At 44.4% G+C, this 22599-nt stretch overlaps 1 protein-coding gene across 8 annotated transcripts in view; it reads left to right on the top strand.

Moving 5' to 3' along the window:
- The window catches only part of nrxn2b (neurexin 2b), a 243218-nt gene that overhangs the window by 31861 nt on the left and 188758 nt on the right, over positions 1-22599 (top strand). The window contains exon 1 of one of the 8 annotated variants that reach the window (XM_088392131.1): positions 5129-5332. The exons of 6 other annotated variants lie outside the window; for them this stretch is intronic. The gene's annotated coding sequence lies outside the window, so the exon portion shown is untranslated. Of the gene's footprint in view, positions 1-5128; positions 5337-22599 lie in introns of those variants that run through there. One more of the 8 variants, XM_088392123.1, reaches the window with a different exon arrangement.

The raw sequence follows: 22599 nt of genomic DNA, 5'->3' as shown, positions 1-22599 counted from the left end.
GCATTAGCTTGTGTCCACCTTTAGACTCGCGTCAAGGCGTCGGAACGCCCGCCCGCCCCCCGAGGAGGCCGACTTGCCAAACAAGCCTTCCGTGGCTAATCCCCCCAGGAAAAGGTGAGCAGACTCAGAGCGGGGAACGCAAGCGCGTCGTGCACTTCCCAGAAGCTTTGAAGGTCTTTGGCTGGCCTTCAACAATCACCCCAATCCTCAGTGATCCTCTCGGATGAAGCGAGACAAAGCTGCACCCGCAAGATGAGGCGGCGCTAAACAAGCTCGCCTCAGGTGTTGAGATGAAATAAGATCTCACAAAAGTGCTGTGGTCAAGGCTCGGACTATGAGACTTTTAGGATGACAGTAAAATTGCAAATATTTCATTATTATTAAGCAACGTGAAATTTACATTATTTATAATTTTGCTGAAAATGATCTCTTCATTTAGTGTTAGACCATTTTTGCCATTATTTTCCCGCAAATTGGACCATGAAACACGACTTTGTTTTTTTTCCTTCAACAATTTGTATTGTGGAACGTGTCAACGGTGTGAAAACGTACGAGTTTTGCCGCCGTCATTAATTAGCGATTAATTTCCACTTCCCAGCCGCGAGTTGTGACAAATTGTTTTCTCGCAATGCGTCGTGCATGCAATAAAACGGAAGAATGTAATCAATGAAATGCAATTGCGGTTGCACCACGAATGCTTCATTTCACAGATAAGACAGGTGAGGTGGGCTCCCAAGTACGATAAAGAACACTCCATCGAGATACAAAATATAAATATCCAATTGTCATACATGTTGAGTTTTTCCATTAGAAATAAACGTTCCGCCGCATCCAATTATAAGGATGCGATTTCCAGTGACAGTCTCACATAAACATCTTCTCATTTACTCCCCAGCTGCTGGATAGAAAGGAAAATGGCGTTTGGGCAATAATGGACAAATTAAATGATATTTGCAAATAGCAAGGCAGGGCACACAAATTGCCCGCCGAGTTCAATATTGCAAATTTATTGATGAAATGTGCAAAGCCATGCAGGTGGGAAAAAAAAGAAAGAAATGAAGAAAAAAATGACGCCATACGGTAATGTGCATGTGAGACGATTGTTGCGCAGTATCAATATCAATCCGGATTTGATTGATGTCAACTGTAGCTGGGGGCGAATCTCTATAAATGTGTGTTAGGGCTAAGTTCTCTCCCGAGTCATACTAGAAATTGATACAGCTGATTAAATAAGTTGCGCCGTGGTTTGTGAGTCATTGCTGAGCGTTTCGATGCATTCATTATAACACACACACGCGCACACAAACACACACAAAATGTGGGAGGTTTTATCAGCCATCTTAAATTGATTTTTCTTTCACAGACCGCTGGAAATCTTTATTTCCTTAGACATAATTAAGACTCAGCGGCTGCACTGAATGCTGCATTTAAAGTTATTTATTTATTTAGGGATATTTTGCTGCCTTTTCCCTAGTTAGAATTTTTTTTTTTTTCTGGAGGTTTTTCTAATAGGAGAGCTACTCGTGGTGTATTTCGAAAACGACGACGCAATCTATTCAAGTCTGTTTAGCTTAATGCTAACTAACAAGGCCATGGATAGGGAAGAGAACAGTGATGGAAACAGCGGAGCAACATATGCAGACACACACAAAAAAAAATACAAGAATTACCGTATTATACCGATTATAAGGTACCGAACAAAATGAGTCTTTATGTTCTTTTGAGAAACTTAAAGATTTTATATAGTCGCAGCCATATGTCCTTTATCTTTGACGAACCGATATTATTGCAGTTTACAGAGCGATTCATTCTCCTTGTACGTCATATCCGAATGGCTGCACCATACTGCCCCCAGTGGCCAGGTACTGTATGTTGAACAGCAGCAACCAACGTGGCAAAAATGGTTAAATTCTTTTCATTGCGGTCCATTATATTTTTCGCACCAGTCTACTTTACTTTTAACGGTGTAAAATTAAGAAGTTGACCTATTGCGACATGTCACTTTCCAGTCTTATCGGAGACAGCGGACTCATTTTGGGTGGCGGCAAAAAAAGGACAGTCATTTCCCCTCCAAGAAAGTCACACGGCACATTGAGCGCTGCCTTATTTAATGCTCCAATGGCGATACCTTCTCCCCCCGCTGCTTGAGAGCTTTGTTTTCCCCCGGGGATCGAAGCATCCTTTTCCTTTGCAGATGCCCGGCTGACATAAATGCGCACTTGCCGGTGGCAGCCAGCCAGCCTAATGCGAGGGAATTGAGGAAGGTGCTGGCGCAAAAAGAGAACGCCGCCACGTTAGGCGAGTGAGGCAGAGCCGTTTACGAAACATGCGATGGGTGCTTCTTCAATTTTATTGTCTAGTTGTCAACCGTTTGCAAAGCGCGCTCCCTGGAGAGTTCATGCGTTAAGTTGTTGTGAGGGGAAACAAAAAGTTACCGGAAGTTTTGTTGTTAGCATTTAGATTGTTAGCTCAGCGCTAATGGTGACGAATACTGGGAAACAAAGTATGTAAAACATTTCGAGCAACTGGTATTTGAGTCAGGGTTGTAATAATTTGGGATTTTTGATTTGATGATTTCAACTTTTTTTTTTTTTTAAATTCATTTTATTTTTAGAGCCGGTGCATTAGTTTTTTCAAAAAATGCTTCTAGTTTTTATTAGATTTAATTTAAATTTTTCGATAGTTGATATTTGTTGAGCGCAAGAAAAACAAAGGTTACAGTATAATATCGTAAGTCTTGATTTTAGTAGTGGTCAACATCTGGAGATTTTGAAGGCAAAAATAATAAGGCATAAAAAAACATTTTAGAGTGACAGTTTAACATAAACCCCAAAAGTTTACCTATGTAATGAATTAACATAAATAAAAGACAATTTTGTTCCAATTACAGGTACTTTTGGTTATAGTTCGTTTTCATTTTTGTAAATGCACTTATCAACCAAAATTTGCTTTTCAATTTCAGTTTTGATTCTTGTTCGTTTTCATGAACCTAAAAAAAAACTTCAATTTGACATGCAGACAACAGTCCAGATCATATATTCTTTATCCTCCCTCTGCAAGGCATCGATGCCGTCATTTGACGGTGAAAACAAATTCATGTCAGGAGCATCATCCATCCCATGTCATTTCAATATGTTGTGACGGCACTGTGAGCTTGTTCGCTCTGCCGTGAGTGCTCCTGTCATCTTGGGAGGGGGGAGGGAGGGGGGGGGGGTAATTGCTTACCCTCACACCACGCGATAAGTGTCTCCTAACAGCCAGCCGCCGCGATGATGGCGATAACAACACTCTTTGCTCAAGAATGCTCCTCTCACAACATAGGCTGCACCGATGGGACTAGCTGGTTGAGTGAAACGCGTAAAAAAAATATCCCGAACACGACGGAGTGGAATATCATGTTATTTGCACTCACCTGGAAGTGCGCCACACCACCAAACAGCTTTCTGCAGAATGTGCTGATGTTTGCACCGCTGCGCACATGAAAGGCAAATATGTTGGGAGCCATCATCTCGCATCATCTAATCATCAGCAGCCCTTCAGGATGGTAGTCTTTTAATAATAACTTTAATAACTGCTCGAACCCAAATGTCCTACAATTAAAGCAAAACCGGGCTAATTACCGTTGGCAATAAAAAAAAAAAAAAAGATTGCTGAGAGTAAGCACTTGGAGCATCTTTAAAAGCCCAAAACTACTAAAGCAGCCTTTTGAGGTTGGCGGATTTGAGTCAAGTAGCGTCGCCTGGAGTTCAAAGCAAACATGGTGAAGCAGCATTTGGCGGTTGTGCCGTAAATGGAAAAAGCGGAGTTGAAGTTAACCCCGATGCTTTAAAACCAAGTTGAAAATGATTAATGAATGAATTGATTTCTTACGTTCTTACGCTCTACCTTCTGCTAGTAATTCTCGTCATATTCTTTATCGACTTTCCTTTTAAATGTCTTTAGTTTGTTAAATGCTCTTAGCGCATTTCCACACTTGCCTGCGATTCACATCGCCGAGTGGCCTTTCTGATGCGGACTTGATGTTTCTTCAACACTGCACAAATGAGCCGGTGTCATTTTGAAAGACGTTATGTAGAAAAAGAAAAAAAAAAAAAGTCAACAGTATGCCTGGGTTCTCAGAGTGGAAATAAAGCAACGGCCCCTGTATCGATTGTATTATATTTAGGTTTGGAAAAAGCAACGCGTCTCTGACACCCTCCTATAATTGATGGCGGGCCCCTGCGTACGTTCATTGAGCACTGACGCCGGGCGCCATGCTTGCGCCGCAATGTAAAGGCTCTCCAAAGACTCGCTATTGACTCGCGTATCAATAGTGGAGGCGGGTTCAATGCTACTCATCGACCATCCAGTCAAGTGGAAGGCAGCCTTTTATTTAGTTTACGTTTGAAAGTTGATGTGCCCGGTAAAGGAGCATGTCACATTTATATTTTCCAGAAATAAAACGTGTCAAGGAAAAAAATATTAAGGAAGAAATGTCTGCTTATTTCTCCCTCCTTAGGCGAGTTCATATATAAACATATGAACAGGCAGCTGTCATCTGCCTCGAAGCTGTCTTAACACCATCAGCGCTTATTGAAACCTTGAATTTTTAAAACTACGATAAACCACGAGATGCGTTCGATCGCATGTTTCCAGCCTTGATGGCGCTTATTTCTCTTTGGGCGAGGTCATCTATATGAACACCAAGTTATGCACCCCCTTCTGCATTCACAAACGATTTAAAATGTGCCCAACTAACTAGTATTTTTCTACTAGTGTGAGGTTTGTTTACATATTTATACTACCAAAACAGCAAAAAGAACACATTTTATTTCGTCCTCATCAGATCGCAGATGAACAAATTATTTCTATTATTTTTATTATTACAACCAATAATACGTAGTAATGATCATTTTTTTATCATGTATCTTTCTTGGGGAGATAAATAATTAGCTGCAGTAGCATCAAGCAGCCTGCAAGGGGCGCGCGTGTGCACCTCCACCTGGCAGTAAATGGAAGTGCACCAGACACCCCAAGAAACAGCACGCCAACACAATAAAAGTTCTCAGCAGCTCCAAGAGCTGCCAAGCTTTTATTTTGAAAGCAGCGGCCAACTCGCGTCCTTTCTGCACATCCGGTTCTCGCTGCAGGTGGAGCGCTTCGCCCGTCCAGGAGCGTTCACATCTGTCTCGAAGGACAGACGCTGCGCTGCCTGCTGATGCTGGGCGCTGTGGAAATCTGCTCTGGATAAAGACGCGGGGGAGACACGCGTGACACACTGCCACACTTGTGTGTGTGTGTTTTTTTTTTCTCAAAAATTGGACAATAATCAGGCGCGGACTGCAGCAGGAACGTAAGTAAGGACTTTTCGATTCTTTGCTGCGGTTTAATGATGACAGGTTGTTCGGGGAAGGCAGACAATGCAAACAGAGGTGCGAGCTACAACGGCATTTGGTTTTGGTTGCCATTACGCAAACGGTGCGTAATTGGTTTACGGTGGCTGTCGGATTGGAGGGACCGTGACGCTTTCTGCACCGTTGTGCGTTTATCTACGCCGGGATCTGTTTCGAAGCCACGTGTTATTTATCGGTGCCCAATGACGGCAAAAAAGTGTCTTGTGTGTGCGTGCGTTTGTGTTTTTATTTTTATTTTTTTACGTATGTTGTCACGCTAGTAATCTAACAGGTTCTGCCTCATTGGACTGTAATCATATTGTTTGCTTGCTTGCAGTTACGCACGCGTTACGTACAACTTTTGCGCACGCCCCTTCACCCCCCCTCCCCAAAAAAGAAATCGTGTTGCCCTTGCCCCTCCCCACCCCCCGCCACCCCCGCACCTTTTTCTTTTCTTGAAAGCTTCTGAGACCCAAAAGAATAATCACACATAATTTGCGTAACACCGACGGCACACGCCGGTATACAGTTGCGCTGCCCCCTGTATCATTGATCTGTTCCTAATAATTTGACCACCCCATGACTCTCTGCCCGGCGGTCTCCAGTGTTGAGTATTAGTCATGCACGCTTGGAAGTTGCAGCCTCGGCCCGATGGAGGCTGCGTCGTCTCATCTTTTCATCATCCGGGCACGTCGATGGCGAGTGTGAAAATTGGAGGGAATGGAGAATGGGAATTGGGTAATCTCGCTGTAATCCCTGGCACGGCGGGCCGAGAGACATGCAGTCTGCCTCATTAACTCTCTCCTCTGCCGCTCCCTGCCTGGCCCTCATCCATCTTCCCCGCTCATCTGTCCGGCTTGCCAGCCAGGAGAGGTTAAAGGAGCTTAAGGGAGTCATAAAGGCACACACTTGCATAAAAAGGAGAGGATATACACAATAGGAAAATGACGGATTCCCCACCCCCCCCCACCCCTTGCCCGCCCCCGCTCCCTACTCCACTCATTCTCCGTTGGGCGTTTGATGGAAGACGTGCCCGCCCAGCTTCCCCCCGCCGCACTTGTCTTCTCACTTTTCCTTTTGATGAAACAGCGAGGAAGGCCCATCATGCACACTGAAGGACCTTTCGTTGTTTTCTGAATGATTGCGTGCATGAATCTGGAAGGGAGAACGGCGGGGGGGGCTGAGAGGGAAGAAAGCCAGGGCGAGGATTCAGTGGGGACTTATTGATTGGATCAGGTTTCCCTTCTTGGGGGTTGCCATGGCGGCAAAATTCCGGCTTAGGTTAAATCTATGGTTCATATTAGCACGGGCTGTTTTTGCATTGGATGTCGGCCTTTTCTCCACATGGAAACGCGATACTGCGTGGTCATATTTACAATATTTTGAAGAGCATCATCACGCCCCATCTTGGGCCTATCTGTTATTTGCCAGTCACTTGTTAGTATTTTGATGAGTCAAAATTTGAGACGTTCCAGATGAATTTTGAAATCGCTTACATTTTCTTGATTCTTTTTCTTCTTCTTCTTCTTTGAGATCAATTAGCGCCCTCTATTGACCCTGATCAAATTTGTTCCCTCAAATTGCTGCTGGGCTTACGCTCTTTACCACCGACTAGCAATGCCGCTAATTCGCCGTAGTCAGAAGTGAAGCCAGTGGCGGCCATCTTACATTGCCAATCAGCAATCCCACCTAATTTAAAAATATTGTAATTCCTCTCATCTTATTTTCTGTCGCGTGTTTTTCCTGTAAAATGGCTACCCGCTGACTTCAGCTTGTCTTTAAACCGCCTCACAGTTAAGGGTTACAGCGCCCCCTGTTGCTTCGGCAGACACTTGACAGCCAGCTCTCATTATTCCTCCATCGTGGGCCGCAAAGGAAATTTGGCAAAATCGTTGTGTGATGGCGCCACTTGAGTTCAAAGCGCGGCGCCGCTTTTAATAATGCGCCTTTGGTCTTCCTAATTGAGGAACCGTTGAGGGACTCGTCGGAAGAATCCCGGGTTCTGCATCCTAGCGTATTCCACAAAGATTGGGTCATGAATTAATTCAGCGTGGCGCGCAAGTACATCTGAATGTTTGATGAGTTTTTTTTTTTTATCCCCCTCTTCAAATATGTAATCTCAGACCCCCATTTTTTTTTTTTCCCATTTCTGAGTAACCCTGCAAAAAGCACACACCACCAATGAATTAATGAAGACGCTCTTTGTAGCCTCCAGCAATCGCCTGAGATGGAATATTTGCAGGAGCTTATTGCTCAGCTTTTGGGAGAAAAATTCTTGGAAGCACATTTAAGGAAGAAAGTGCGTGTTTGTAAGAACAGAAATCGGCGCTACCACCATCTTTCCGTGATATTTCGATCTACCGATATATATTTTTTTCCCCCCATGCCAGTTTCGGGAAGGCCCTTTTCCGTGCAGGGCAGGAGCTCAGGTCCGACATGAGCAAAGACATTCGGAAGCTGCGATTGGCTTTGCGACTGCAAAGTGGAGCAGGTTGTGTAACGGCGATACGGGACACGCGTAAGAGTTTTACGCTCATAATTGAGGCGTGGGCGTTTGAAACTAATCCGAGTGTTGCTGTGGGATATCGCTCAGCCACGCAATTTGCACTTTTGCATCACCGCGCCGTTTGTTTGCATCACCGTTTTGCTGACAGAGAACCAAACGGAACCCTCAAATCGAAACTGCAAAGTCATAAAGAGCTATCATTTTGCCTTTAATTGTTTTTCAACACTTTTATCACGTTGACACTTGACCTTTACATCTTAAGCACTTGAAGACTTGGAACGAGTAGAATGGGGGATTTAAGAGTGCAACAATTATCTCCATTAGTGGACATTGTTCCTCAAAGGACAGATGTGGGCATTTTTTTCTTTTTTTTCTTTTTTAACATATTGTGGAATATTTTGATTGTAAATGATCCAAGATAGAAATTGCAGACTTTGGAGTAATTGTTTGCGTTGATACAGCTGTTTTTTTTTTCTATTTTTTTTATGGAAACCCCAATGTGGATTTCTTCCAATTATCTGGTAATAAAAAATATTTACATTTTAAAAATAAATAAATAGATAATAATAAAAAATATAAGAAAATTATGAATAAAAGAGATGATTAAAATGAACCCAAGAATATACATTGACATTCAAACCCATTTACAAAAAAGATTTGAAGACACTTAAAAAGCAATTGACATAAATAGAAAAAAAAAGTCATTTGATGAAATTATTATCGTTATTATCGTTGTCAACCGTGACTGCATGCACGTCACAGAGAGAGAAGGCCATTTAGGTCATTTATTATAATTTTCTTTTGATTCCAACGTGACAACCATCAGCTTGGGGTTGGCGTGGCCCTTTTAGAGCGCCTCATTGTTGGCCGCAAGTGTGTTTAAAATTCTGAAATAGATTTAAAATTCGACAATTTGTTCAAAACGCTGGAGAATCTGGCTGAATTTTAAACACGCCGTCTCGCCGTACAAAATGCAGACAGTCACCAGTCTGACCACGGCCAGGTTTCTTTTCAAACCAATCCGCGGCATCAATCTTGCGTGTCGGCGCCGTCTTTATTGATGCTCCAACCCCGTTTGTCAGGGACAAACGAGCCACATTCACGCTGAGTCAGCACTTTACTTTGTCTGCCGGAAGCGAAAATGCGCAGAGTGACTGCGTTAAAGCTTCCTCGTCAGTGGCGTCCAGCATGGATTTGTTTTATCATCAGGCTCAAAAAAAAAAAAAAAAAAAAAAAATGCAACACAAAGCTAATTTTGGAGTCAGCGTGTTTTATTTGGTTAATCAGTGGCCGAGAATCAATGGCGCGATAATGTTACAAGATCACGCTTTGCAATTCATGGCTGGCAAATGAAATGAGCCCAAATTGTGTTGGGCTCAGAGCCACGCTCCCAATCAATGCTACTAATTGTTGGGCTTTAGCACGTAGCAGGTTTCCAAGCTCGACCCCCCCCCCCCCCCCCCTTTGTATTTCCACCCTGCCGTTCCAAGAACGAGCAGTCCAAGATTCTTTTCAGCACTTAACGCCTCCTCCAAGCCACCGTGACGCACCATTTGGCCAGAGTGATTTGCGATTGGCACGTATGGGTGACACGCACCTCCCATTCTCCTGGTGAGCTCCTGGAATGATGCGGCGCTTTGACACGGTGCCCACGCTGTGTGTGTGTGCGTGTGTGTGTGTGTCACGCAGATGGTGTCAGCGTCAGATATGCTCCGTCCGGCCCATTCTGACAGAATGGATCCCCGGGAACGTATCAGAACACAGACAGCATATGAAATTGCTCCTGTCACCTAAATGAATGTTTGACGATTGAGCTCTGATAAAACTAGCAACACGCTGGAGTTAGCGTAGCCATTTATTTCGGTCTGGAAAGGGTCCATGAAGTATTTTCGTTGTGTCAAATGTTGGCCGCCTTTTATTTTCAAGTGGCACTTGTAAGCGTTGACTGCTGCCCATTTTGCCGTTGTCAGACTTCAGGACCACGGACAGCATCAAGGCATAGACGTGGAGCTGTTCTTTTCTTCTTTTTTTTTTTCCCTCTGCGCCTAGCTAGACGCAGCTGCTGTCCCCCCCCCACTATTTCTTTATTGACTCTCGTGAAGCCGGTGGGAAGATCTTACAGGCCATGTAGGACAAGTCTACGATGATTATATCTGATTTACAGCACTCAGTCCTCCTTGTGACGAGCCCACACACACACGCGCTGTCTCGCACTCGTCTACCTTTCCCCAGTCCCACTTGGCTTTCCTCCCCTTTTTCTTTTGATATCAAGCGCTAGACACGAGAGCCGAAGAATTTAGGCTGGAAGCGAAAAACGTGCTGAGCGGAGCTGTTTGATGTTTCGGTTGCTCCTCTTACCGCCGGGTCACATGTGCGTATGTCGTTTTGACATTGAGTGCTCCATGGAGCTATATTAGGATCTCATCGGGAAATGTCCGATTGCGTGAGTGGAGGTAATCTACTCTGGAGATTGAGCGCCATGCATATGCATGCGCCAAGTGGCCAGCACGTGTCCCCCGGGGTCCCACCTGTCGGACAAAGCGGGATGAAGTCTGTTTGCTGATGCAGCAGCCGAGGTGTCACCTTAGCTGTGCGCCTTGGTCCTGATAGGCCGCGGCACAGAGCAGAGACAGCTGCTACATACAAAGAGAGCGAGAGAGGCGCGAGGAAGGTTATAGATGGTAAACAAAGGGGCTTTTTGTCTGAGAGAATTTTTTTAGCATCAGGTCTTCTCTCTGTGTTCTAGTTGTGATTCATCAAGCTGCAGGATTCCCACGGTCAGATTAATGCTAAGAAATCAATCAATCAAATGAGCTAACGGATAGCATCTATGTTGCCGTGCGTGTAGCAACACAGGCAGACAACAGTAGACACGCGAATAGATTCTTTATCCTCTGGGTAGAATGGCTAATATTCGCTGAAGCATGCAAGATAATTGCTAGTGAATTGAAGCAAAAAAAAAAAAAAAATCTGTAAAATTTTAGAGGTCTTTTCCTTATTCAAAAACACATTCCAATGTTTTTTTTATGATGGATAAATGGCATTAACGTTCATTTAGATGAGAAAAAATCTTTAGTGACGTAACCTATTAAACAAACCACTGCGCCTGAGAAAAAGCAACCAATCAGAGACAAGGAAACGCGACTCACCTGTGTCAACAGGCCGTATTAGCTTCTCAGCTATGTTCCTGGGATATTTGGAGTATTTATTGTGGTTTGATTTTAAAATCCGCTGCAGTTTAGTAGTAGCGATTTAAGCTAACCCATCAGGGTGAATTGAAGACGGCAGCGTGTATTGCTTCCAATCAGTTAGCTCTGGCCCAAAAGAGGAGGTGAATAATATTAAAGGAGACTGACTGAGCAAAATGATTGCAATGGGGGGGGAAAAAAAATGGTTCCACCTCTTGACTCCAATCCAGAGAGAGAAAGTTGAGCAAAAAGTGTTTTGACATTGACTCACCTTGAGTGCTCATCATTTTTTTTTTTTTTTCTGTCCCCTCGCTGCTTAATAACTTTATTGCCCTTCGGGGCACGCTAATGCTATTGTGGCTGTTTGCGCGCAAGCTGCTAGCTAATAGCGTTCACCTCTAGATGTTATTTTCCGCCGCTCACGTGGCTCGACATTGCGTGTATGCAAATGAGCAAGCCCCCCCCCCAATGTATTTTGGGAGCGCGTTTCCTCGCACGCACACACCTGCTAATTAGTAAATTTATCAACGGCGGCTTGAGTGAGACGCCTTCTTTCCTCATCTTTGCAAATGCTAAATGATGACGTCCCAATACTTTTGAGCCACACGTTGGTGAAGGCGTTCAACTTGTGGGACGAGGTATGACGCCGCGAGGACACTGCAGCTATCATCCATTCTGATTAGAGAGAGAGAGAGGTACCAAAAGCACACGGGGTGGGGGGGGGGGACACACACACCTCCGTGAACGAATGACAAAGGCGAGGAGAGAACCAGGCAGCTGAGTTGCAGTGTCGCGCTCAACGCGAAACAAAACGTTTCACTGCAGAGGCTCCCGATTGTGAATCTCCAAAAGTGGGCGGAGCCGCAGAGACGCTCGCAGCAGGCCGAACACGTGACGTTTAACGCTTCCCGTGTGATTTTTCCCGCAGATTGGAAAAGAATCCAATACAAGTACACAAATTCAGGAAAATGCAAAGGCGCTGAATATTCTTTGGCCCAACGACCACATTAAAGGTCGAGAAAAAATGGCAATCGTGTGAGTACGGAGAATCCCTCAGGCCTCGATGCTGTCGACAAGGCGTCGCCATTCCAAAACCGATTATATTCTATGGTGGGTGATTATCAGTGGCGGATCTAGGGTTTTGTTTTTAGGGGGGGCCCATGGGGTTATCTCAGGGGGCCCGCAAAACAACCATTACAAACCAAACAAATTCTTCAGAAAATGCTGATAAACATTTATTATATGATCCTCTGGTGGAAATAAAGAATATTCCTGTTAAAAAAAAGTCAATCATCTGCCCTAAAAATAGTTTTTTATTATTTGATATATTTTATAATTATTTTTGAATTATTTAAAGGGGGCAAACGATGCCCCCCGCGGCCCCCCTCTACCTCCGCCAGTGATGATTGTCCTTCATTATTTTCTCAGTCTCAGACTCTCCAGGTTTTACTTTCGTCAACATACATGGACGATTAAACTAAAATGGATCCCGGCTATTGGATGATTTTTTTTTCCCACTCGCAGCCACGAGGGAGCAATGGCGGATCCCGGCCGGGCCTTTGAGACACCCCGTCTGTGTAAACAAGGCAAGATTATGTTCTAAGCTGCCTTTTGTACAGCCTCTGCCCAGTGGTATGTGAAGGTTTCATAATTGAATTAACCCCGAGCTTACGGCCTGATGTTGAGTTCAAACGCGACACTGTTTTCTCCTCATTACTGGGGAATTGAGGTCAAGGAGATGCGTTTGCGTTAAAGATGCCCCCCCCCCCCCCTTCCTCCCAGTCCCACACGAGACCGAAATGTATCCAATCTGCATTATCTCGCTTGATTTAGATCGCATCCCGGGACGCGGCGATGATTGCCTCCTCATCACGAGCCGTGTAAATCTGGAGAAAGTTGAACAGCTGTCAGACGCATCCATCAAGCCAGGCCCTCCGAGCACTTAGAGAGCTGGAAATAAATGCCGTCATTTATCCGGCGGAGCGGATCGCGTGGATGCACTTTTTGCACCGGAGGGGGGGGGGGGGAGTAGCCTGCGTGCATTAGTGCCATTGCGGTCAGTTAGCTGCAATGCTAACATAATCAAAAAATGGGCTCAAAGGTTTTTATGTTGAGAATCCAAACGAGAATGATGACAAGCTGTGTGTTTGGCAGCGGTTGCGTCCCAGCTGACACGATCTCAATCCAATCTCTTGCTATCATCTTGTAATTTGCTGTTTTGTTCCCTTGGATCCCGACGAAGTTCTGGATCTGGATGGAAACCAGGCCGTCTTTCTTAGCATTCACTGTAATCCCGAGCGAGTGTGGAAAAATTGGCACTCGTTCATCCCCATCTGCATTTCCTTCCAAAAACGTTTTCTACCATTTTCGAGTGTTGCGTGGCAGCAAACGCGCTTAAAAAAAAAAAAAAAACGACGCGCTCATTGGCTAATCGGTTTTGGTAGACCGTGGCTCGCTACGACGGTTCTGCACCCGGCTGCATAATGAGGATTAAAACACGAGACGTCTCTGCGCACCAACACACGGGAAAATCCAGCGTCCTGATCGGACAAGCGTTCCAATCGAGGTCCGAGAATACCTCACTCCAGAGGTCAGGTTAGCTAGCATAGAACCCGAAGCTAACACCAAGTATGATCCATTATTTTTTTGAGCGCTCCCTCTTGGGAAGAAAATGGGTTTGGTTTTCTTTTGAATGGGATGTAAAAGCTTCCAAATGTGCCTCTGGCAGGATTTCAACAGACATCCTCCTTCCTCCCACATCAATTTTGCCGCCTGTCCCCCCCACGAGCCCCCCCGCGGGGGTTGTTTTTACACTCCCACTCCCAGTTGACTGCAGCTCGAGGGGTGTTTTGACTCCGGTGGGTTTGAATTTTGTCACATCCCAACCACAGCTTAACTTGTGTCTCACTCCAGTTGGGGGGGCAAAAAAAAAAAAAGCATTTCGAGCTGACTACTCGCCATTCGAGTCTGCTTGCTTTGGTCAATGACCGATAAGTTTATTGGCTCGGTACGCTGCTTGGCAACAAGACCCCCCCCCCTCCTGCACGTCATCCCCGGGCACGTTGATCATTTTCCTAATGACCAAAATCAGGAAGCAGCCGGCGTTGGCCTGTAGGCTGCGTTGCTTTGCGTGTGCAGATGGAAACGGCCTAATTGGATGCTTATTGGTCCTCGCTTCTGCTGGCGCTGCCCTCACACTCTGACTCATTTGCATTGTTTGGGGACGATGGGATTTTTGTGCACGCAGTGTTTCAAATGTCAACTATGTGGCCTTAATGTCGTCTGTGTTTGTAAGTACATGTGGAAGTAGCAGGGGGACCATCGCTGTAAAGTGCCGCCGGTGTCCTCATCGTAAAAATGTGGCCCAGTAATGAAACCCCGAGGTCTTAATCCAGGTCGTGCAGTGATACAAGGCTCGAGAAAACGGCTTTTTTTATTTTCAGAGCAAATCAATGACTTCTATTTGAAGAGCAACTTTTTTAATTTGAGAAACAACGCAAGGAATTTATTGAGCAATGAAAATATGACAATATAATGAGGCTATTTTTGTATTTGAGTAAATTCCAGAAAATATTTTTTACGTAATTGAGTAATTGGAGAAATTATGATATTTCGACGTAACGATTTCGACATGACAAAGAGCCAATACAAACGTATACATTGAGAAAAATTCATCTGAATTTTTTTTATACTTTTAAAATATCAATCATTTTACTGTTTGAAAGTAATTGTAGTACAAGATGCAAAATGATCAAAAGAATTCCGAATACGGTTCAGTTGCACAACTTCGTCACATTGCTTTATATATTTTATAATGTTAAACTATATGATCAAAAAATTTCGCAACAATATTTTTTGTATTTATAATTCAATTATTGTTTAGGTATTTTTGAGGCGACTCTTAGCTACAATGTTTGTATCGCGAGGGTAAACGATAATCGTGATTTAAAAACATTTGTCCATGTAATGTTCTTGAAGTTCAATCTTTTTTCAAAGGCGCTGACTCCGCATATAATAAACCAGAACATTCCACGGAAATTTCTCACATGTGCGGGGGTGCTGACGTGGGCCGAGCTCCATTTTCTTCAAGGCATCCTTCAATTTTAATGATTGGACAATCGCTCTCTGAAATGATGGAAATGATCTGCTTTTATAGCACACATTGAGCTGGACGTGAGCGTAATTTCAAATGCGAGACCTCGGAATCGCTCTCTCGGCCTTCCGGTAGCGGACGAAGGAAGTCACTGACGCCGCCGCTTGCTCGGCGAAGATGCGAGCGAACTAATAGAAAGACACTCGAGATGCTTTCCCATTAAAAGTCCAAACAAGAATCAGTGGAGCGCGATTGCTGTGACTGCACCGCATCAGCATTTGCACTCAATGAATTGATCGCTCGATGACGGCGAGACGTTTAGCTCGGTTAACATTTCAATGACTCGAATTTATGCCTTTCACGCCGTTGCGTCGGACGGCAATCCATCTGAATATTATTTCACCTTCTCAGCCTCAGCCATCTAATGTGACCTTTAATCAAGCTTGCGTTGAAGGACCGATATGGAAACAACTCCCGCTTTTACCCCGTGAGGTCGTCGCAATCTCCTAAAATTCACAATTTTCGTCGACTCATTGCATCAAAGAATGTGAGGAATGCTATTTTGGTTCGAAAGTTCTCTTTAGGGAGGCGAGCGCGAAGCTAATTTGCATACGGGTGACTCTGTAATGCTGAATGGCTTCTCATTGGCTCTTTGAGGAACCTAAGCCCCTCCCCCTTTGCAAACCCCACTCAACACATGTCAGTCTCGTTTCCAATGCAACCAGAGTTAATTTTTTGCAGCTCCACCTAACGTGGTGAAAATCATTTTGTTCATTTGGACTCTTGTGGGTCGAGAGTGTGAGCTGCTGTCGCAAATAGCACTCTGGGGTCTTATTCAATCAGACATGCTCGCTGTGGCTCAGCGTGGGGCGTATCAGCGTCGCTTTAGAGGCCCCACGCCTCCGACGAGTTCTCTTCCGTCGCCGCTCCCTCCCGCCGCGAATCGCCCAAACGCCGAAGAGGGAGCGGCTGTTCGACTGTGGCGGGAAAAAACATTTGAGGCCTGACAGACTGCCAGCTACAAAACACGGAAAGATAATAACAAAATGGGCGACAGTCAAGTCGGAAACTCCTCACAAAGCGGCAATGATAATCATTCTTGGCAGAAGATAAAGAATCGATGCTCCGCCAATCGTGTTCAAATATCCATCAAGGGTTCTGATGCCGCAGCACGGATGCTAATATTTAGCCTTTTGTTTGTTAGCATGACGCTAAATGCACATTTAAGCACCTTAAATGCGTAATTTGAAGTTTCTTTTTAAGGGAATGTTGGCAATCTGCAAAACTTGTGGTGAAGTGAGTTAAATTGCGTTTTTTTCCAAATCTCTCCACGTCTCAAAATCGGAATAGAAGTAGGAGTAGTTTTAGTATGCGTCGTGGTAGCTAGCTTGTGTGTGTTTTGTGGACCGGACACCTTGGAGACACTTGGACTAACCCTGTTATCAAATAAATGTTTGTAATGCACCGATATGAATCAGTCGGGCTCCTGGCTTGGACGGGATAATCGGCCGGGATGTGTTGAGACACGCGACAGTTCCCTGGTGACGACCTTGCGACGATATCAAGATGTTTGCCGTTGTTGGAATAGCGGACAATGAGCCTTGTGAACGGCAAGTTCAGCACGCTAAGAAGCCAATCGTGAATTGCCTCTGGGGGCCTCGGGAAATATGTCGGAATCCTGCGTACCTTTTCATCTGCATTCAGCGCTCCTTGAGGAGACTCTGGGATAAAAGGTGGGCAGATAGCAGCAGCCGACGTTCGCTGAAGTTCTCTTCCAAAAAAGGAGGCGGCCGAGATTGTGTGAGGTGACACATCAGTGGAATGGATTGGTTTTTATTTAAAAACAACAGCCAGAGTGCCGTTCAACACACCAGAGGGGGTGAACAGGCGTCTCCATAATTCATTCCCAGCTGTGGCTAGAAAAATCCTTCATTCCACTTGAAATAATACATGATCAGTCCGCCACAGACACACCCTTGTTAATTTTTCACGACCGTCGGCTTTCAAGGGACTACTTCAAATCAATCACCGTCCCGAAAAAGCCTTCCTCCTTCATCGCCGTGCTCTGGTTTCATTGAGAATTATTAGCGGATTGCAAAGCGGCGAGGGCCTTGTCTCAAATGGTTACGGGGGGCTCCGCTTTGAAGGCACTGACATCTGCCCAAAGAATCTCCTGTTGAAATATGCAACTCGGAGTGCCTTCGCCCATCCCGTGCGTGAAATGGGCCAGCATTCGGCTTGAAGTCGGGTGCCACTTTTAATTCCCGTCCCTCTCCGATGGGCCAGTCATGTACCTGCTCTCCAGAATTAGTAGCACTCGAAAGTATCCCCTTTTGGACTTTTGGACATGCGAGTGTCTACATTGAGATAAACACATTCTTGTGCCCTCATAATACCTCATTCAGCGCCAGCCCAGTTAAAACAGACATATGACGTCGAAAGTCGTCAATGGCAGTGAATGAGATACTGTCCCCAAAGGTCGTCTACATATAAAACACATTCTTGTGACCTTATTATACCTCATTCAGTGGCAGCTCAGTTAAAACAGACGTTTGACGTCTAAAGTCGTCAATGGCAGTGAATTTCAGTGTCGCCAAAGATCTTGTTTTTATTTTTTAAAGTGAAAATTGAATTGTCGCCCACAACTGCGGCAAATTTGAATGATTAGAAAAAAATTGGCAAGTACGATAGATTATAATTCGATGACGATTTTGAGGTGAAACGATTCGGTTTGATTCAGTGGGATTAAGATTCGGTCTGTTTGACTCATTTTGACATGCATATGAACAAACCTGTCAGTACTGTAGATGTATCAGGAATTATCTCGCTCATAAAAGTTGATTCCATATGTATTTTAAAAAACTGTATTTTAAAGTGGAACAAATTGATTTGATTTGATGCAGTTCCACCTTTTAAAAACGACGTTCTGATTCAAATCAAGCTTTGTTACATTCCTATATGTTTGAGAAATATACGGTCGTTTTAGCTAGGCCTGGAAAATCAAATGATCAATCAATCGTACTATGTTCATCTTGTTTTCAATTGTCAAGTATTTTACTGGTTCTTTTATCACAAATTATTTCCACGTCACATTTCATTTTTGTATCAGTTTTTTTTTTTTCCCTGATATTTTTGATCGATATTTTTCTGATAGAGTTGACTCTGATGAAGGCGGAAGTGATAGCCGAAACATGTCAGGTAATGAAACCTAAATCATTTGTTTGTGATAAACGAACCAGTAAAAAAATCTCCAAACGCCAAATTTCTAAATTCACATTTTTTAACGTTCTGCTGTGGATAACTGGCTCGCTGCTAAGCAGCTTTGGAGGTTTCCCTTGCAATTTTGTGTATTTGACAAGGCTGCCGGCCGCCCTGACAAGTGTTGTTCGCCTCCCCTGGCACGCGCACGCCTCGTACCAAAGTGTCGTGACAAAGTCCAATTTGCTTTTTGTCCCTTCCCTCCCGCTACAGTAAGTTTTCACTGCAAGTGCCAAGGTGCTGTTCTAGATCCAACATGACATGTTACTCCCCCCTCCCCTCCCTTTTTTTTTTTTTTTCCCCCCACAACGGCATGTTGGTATAAACTTGACGTCATGCTTTCATGACTTCACACTTAAATCAATTATGCTGAGTCATAACGGCCTCCCGCCTCGCCGTCTGTCACGGATAATCGCTTCACGATAGCCGCGTCGTTATCGGCTGCATGGCGCCACGCAATTCAGCATTTTTAATTCCGGATGCGTGTCTCGTGTTATAACGTCAAGGTCAAGTATCCGGTGGCGTGTAAATAAAGCTCGGAGAGTTTAATCGCAAAATTATGAATTGTTTAAGGCTTGACATCTCGGGTCGGCCTGATTAGACCACCTATGCCTTGCTTCCGATTTATTAGCTAATAGGCTTAACGCTCTCTTGGGGGGGGGGGGGGGGTCGTCGGATCGACCTCACGATTCTTCCGTCTTCTTTCTCCGTGCCTGTTAAGCGTGGTAATCCCAGCTCACTTTTGCCCTGGGTTCCCGCTGCGAGCTTCCCCTTTGTACGCCGCCGGCGGGAGCCATTTTGTTTTTGAACGTGGCCGCAAACAACAGCAGACGATCCTGCACATTATATTCGCTCAATTTCAAGTGAATGAATTATTCAGGTTGTTGCTGCTCTGCATTTAGGGACCCATCTTCTTCGTGCACTTTGTTTTTTTTTTTTCTTCTTCTTCTTCTTCTCCCCACCCCGCTTCCCCCGCGGGGTAGGAAGACACTCGGAAAAGAAGGGCAGGTTTTATTACTGCTTTGCTACTACTGCTGGGTGTGGAGTCATAAAAGCCGACAGCATCAGCCCTGACTTATCACTTGCAATATAAACATAATAACTCCACTGCGATGCTGCATTACACCGTAATTGACCCTTTCTCATCTGCAAAATGTAGACCATCATTTCCCGTTCATGTGTGGCCAAACCTTTGCGTGCGTGATGAAGTCAATTAATAAAAGGTGCTCTGACTTCATAAACGCCACAAGGAAATTCATTGCGATTGTAGTTTGTATTGCAACATTATTATAGCGCTCTTCTGCATTGCCACGTCTATGGAAACGACCTAATATGATCCAAAACAACTTGGGGAAATGTCTGTATTGTTGTAAATATCATTATATTGTGTTTTTTTTGTCTATCTCACTTGCCCTTGGGTTAGTTGCACAATACAATTTCATGAAAAACACTTTAGACTGTAGTATAGCTAATAAATGCAAATTTACAGTGTTGCAAAATCATTCCCCTTCCAGCTATAAGATCAGCGAAGATAGTGTTGGATGAATGGATGCTTAGTTGTTTTCCAATTTAATTCAGGGCTCTATTTTTTGTGAAGGCGTAAATCTGCAGATCAGAGGGAGGTCTGCGTCGTTGTGGGGGTGGTCACAACCGGCAGCAGCTTGCCTTCTTTTTAAGTCTTGGCATAGTGGAATCCCGCTCGTAGTTAAAAAAAAAAAATGCAATTGGATATTTCATAAATGAGATGCGTCGAGTTTTACTAGACCACTTGGACGTGGTCTGACCAGGCCCAAGGTGTCAATCATCTTTCTGCTATCAAATTGTGACTTCACCAGGCGCATATCCTAAACTGGCCAAATTATGGTCCGGGGGCCATTTGCGGCCTGCCTTCCATTTTTTTTAGTGGTCCGCAGCATATACTGAAAATAAAATTTGGCCAGGCACACACCATTATTTTATTCATTATTTATTTAAAAGGATGTGTGAGTATTAAAAAAAAATTAAAAATGTCACCAACCTAATAGCATTATTGCCCAAGTCTTGCCCAAGTGAAGAATTCCTTCCATCCTTCTATTTTTCTGTTTGCAGCCATTAGAGGAAAAGCTTTAGACACCCCGACAGGAAGCGATTTGCCAAATTGGCGTCCTTACTGGCGTTGACACCATGGCCCAGAAAAGCGAACCCCGAGAGTCCATCTCCACGATATATGCAATATATATTCGGGCTACAAAGATCCTTTCCGAACACCTTGGGACCTCCAAAAGTTCGTCTCTGTTCACCTGACGAAAGGAAGTCCCTGCCTTTTGTGTAAAACCAACGCAAGGACACGAACAAATGTAGCCGGGACCGAAAGCACGGGTACGGATCGAGGTAAAAAGCTTCGGGCGAGAGCGAGTCGGGAGCGTTGCGTCTCAGGCAAACTCTGATCATAGAGATCGTGGCTGTTGGCGGATCAAAGGCTTTGTCAGTCAAAGCTCCTCAACTCTGCCTCAGCTTCTCTGGGAGGCCCGTACGCGGGAATAATTCATGACCAGAGACGCTCGCTAGCTCGCTCCAACGCGGGCCGCGACGAGCTGGGGTCGGCGGGTCTCCCGACCTCTCCTTATCAATCCCCCCGCCTCCTCGGCATGGAGATGAGAAAAGCCGCAGGGGGTCCGACTCCTCGGGCTCCGTTCTCGCTGAGCATTCACGCCGTTGAGTTCGGCGCCGCCGTTTGGCACGTTTGCCGAGATATTCAAGTTTCGGGTGGGCGAACGTTGCTTTTTCGCGCCAGCGCTGGCGTATTTTTAGCGAGCTAATCCTTCAGTGGGGCAAGGAGTGAAATCGCACTCATCTCCAAGTTTCAAGTAGCATATGGTCGTCGCCCGCCGCACGCCGGCGTGAATAGCGTTCAATCCTCCTCTGGCAGTCGCAAAAGCAAACAGCCTGGCTCGGAATACAAATCAACTGAAAAACTTGCTTGGTTTTTTTCAGCATCTGATGAAATCGAGTTAAAAAGTCCAAATTTGACTGCTTAAGAAAAAGCAAAACATGACTTTCTTGTGTACTTAAGGACATTGGAGACGGTTTAAGTTTGATTTTCTGCAACTGCCATTTTATTAGTAAAACCGTGTAGAACCTAAAATGTGCTTAAGTTTTACGTTTGTGTTCAGATAAAGGAGTTAAATCAGTCCTGCTACTTTTATTAGCCTTTTGTCACACAACTATCATGAAGCGTTGCATGTTTTAAAGCAAAGTTAGTTAAAAAAATGCCTCAAATTGAAAAAAACTTCACAAAATAAGAATGAAGGCAAAATGATAAATACTTCAAATATGACAAAAAACTAAAACCAATAAAAACCAAGCAAAATATTTCAGAAATTTAACACATTTTCAGAAATTTTTAGAAAAAAAATCCTCCAAAAACAAAAAACAGAATTTAATAAAACAAAAGCGAAAAAGTTACTATAACAAAAAATCCCAAATGCTTCTAAGACCGTTTCAAAGGCGAAAAACAGACAACCACTATAGTGACCAGTTCTAAACCTTAAATGCAACTTTGTACTTTCCTTTATTTTCTGCTGAACAAGTTCTCCCAAATAACATTTCATTTATTGACTCCTACCAGTACTCTTGCTTTATTTTTGCTTGTCTTGAACCGGCCCGCCGCAATTAAAGTGTTGCGAAGCATGTGAAAACGTTTCATTATCCTCAGAAGCCCGTCTGCCATTAAAGCCAAACACAAACCCCTTTTGTTAGCCCGAGCAATTACATTGATTCCTCACTTATGTTTTTTTTTTTGTTGTTGCTTTTTTTTTTTTCCACGCGCTTTGTCTGACATCCATTTCCCGGAACGGACCTGCATCATTGAGTCTTAGATATGACCAGAAAATGGAATACACAAGGAGAGCCGGGAGATAGCAGAGTGAAAGGGAACCGACCGAGTCAGGCAGCGTAGCAAAAAAAAAAGGGAACGGGCGAAAAAAAAAGGATTATTGAAAATTGTGCTATTGTTAGTCGAGGACGTCAGAGTGCTTGTGTGCGTAATCCGGTAGGGGAGGCAAGGGACTCACAAAGCCGTGCCAACTGTTAGTGACAGCGCGCTGCAGGATTATTGCTGCATCTATTCACTCCCTCCCATTTTTATTGCCCACTCACCCCTCGTAAATAAATAACCTCACGTTCAAGGAAACGCTCTTTATT

This window comes from Syngnathus floridae, chromosome 1 (assembly GCF_059516105.1).
Source record: "Syngnathus floridae isolate MCC-2025c chromosome 1, RoL_Sflo_1.0, whole genome shotgun sequence".
NCBI lineage: Eukaryota > Metazoa > Chordata > Actinopteri > Syngnathiformes > Syngnathidae > Syngnathus > Syngnathus floridae.
This window is presented reverse-complemented; position numbering and strand designations above follow the sequence as displayed.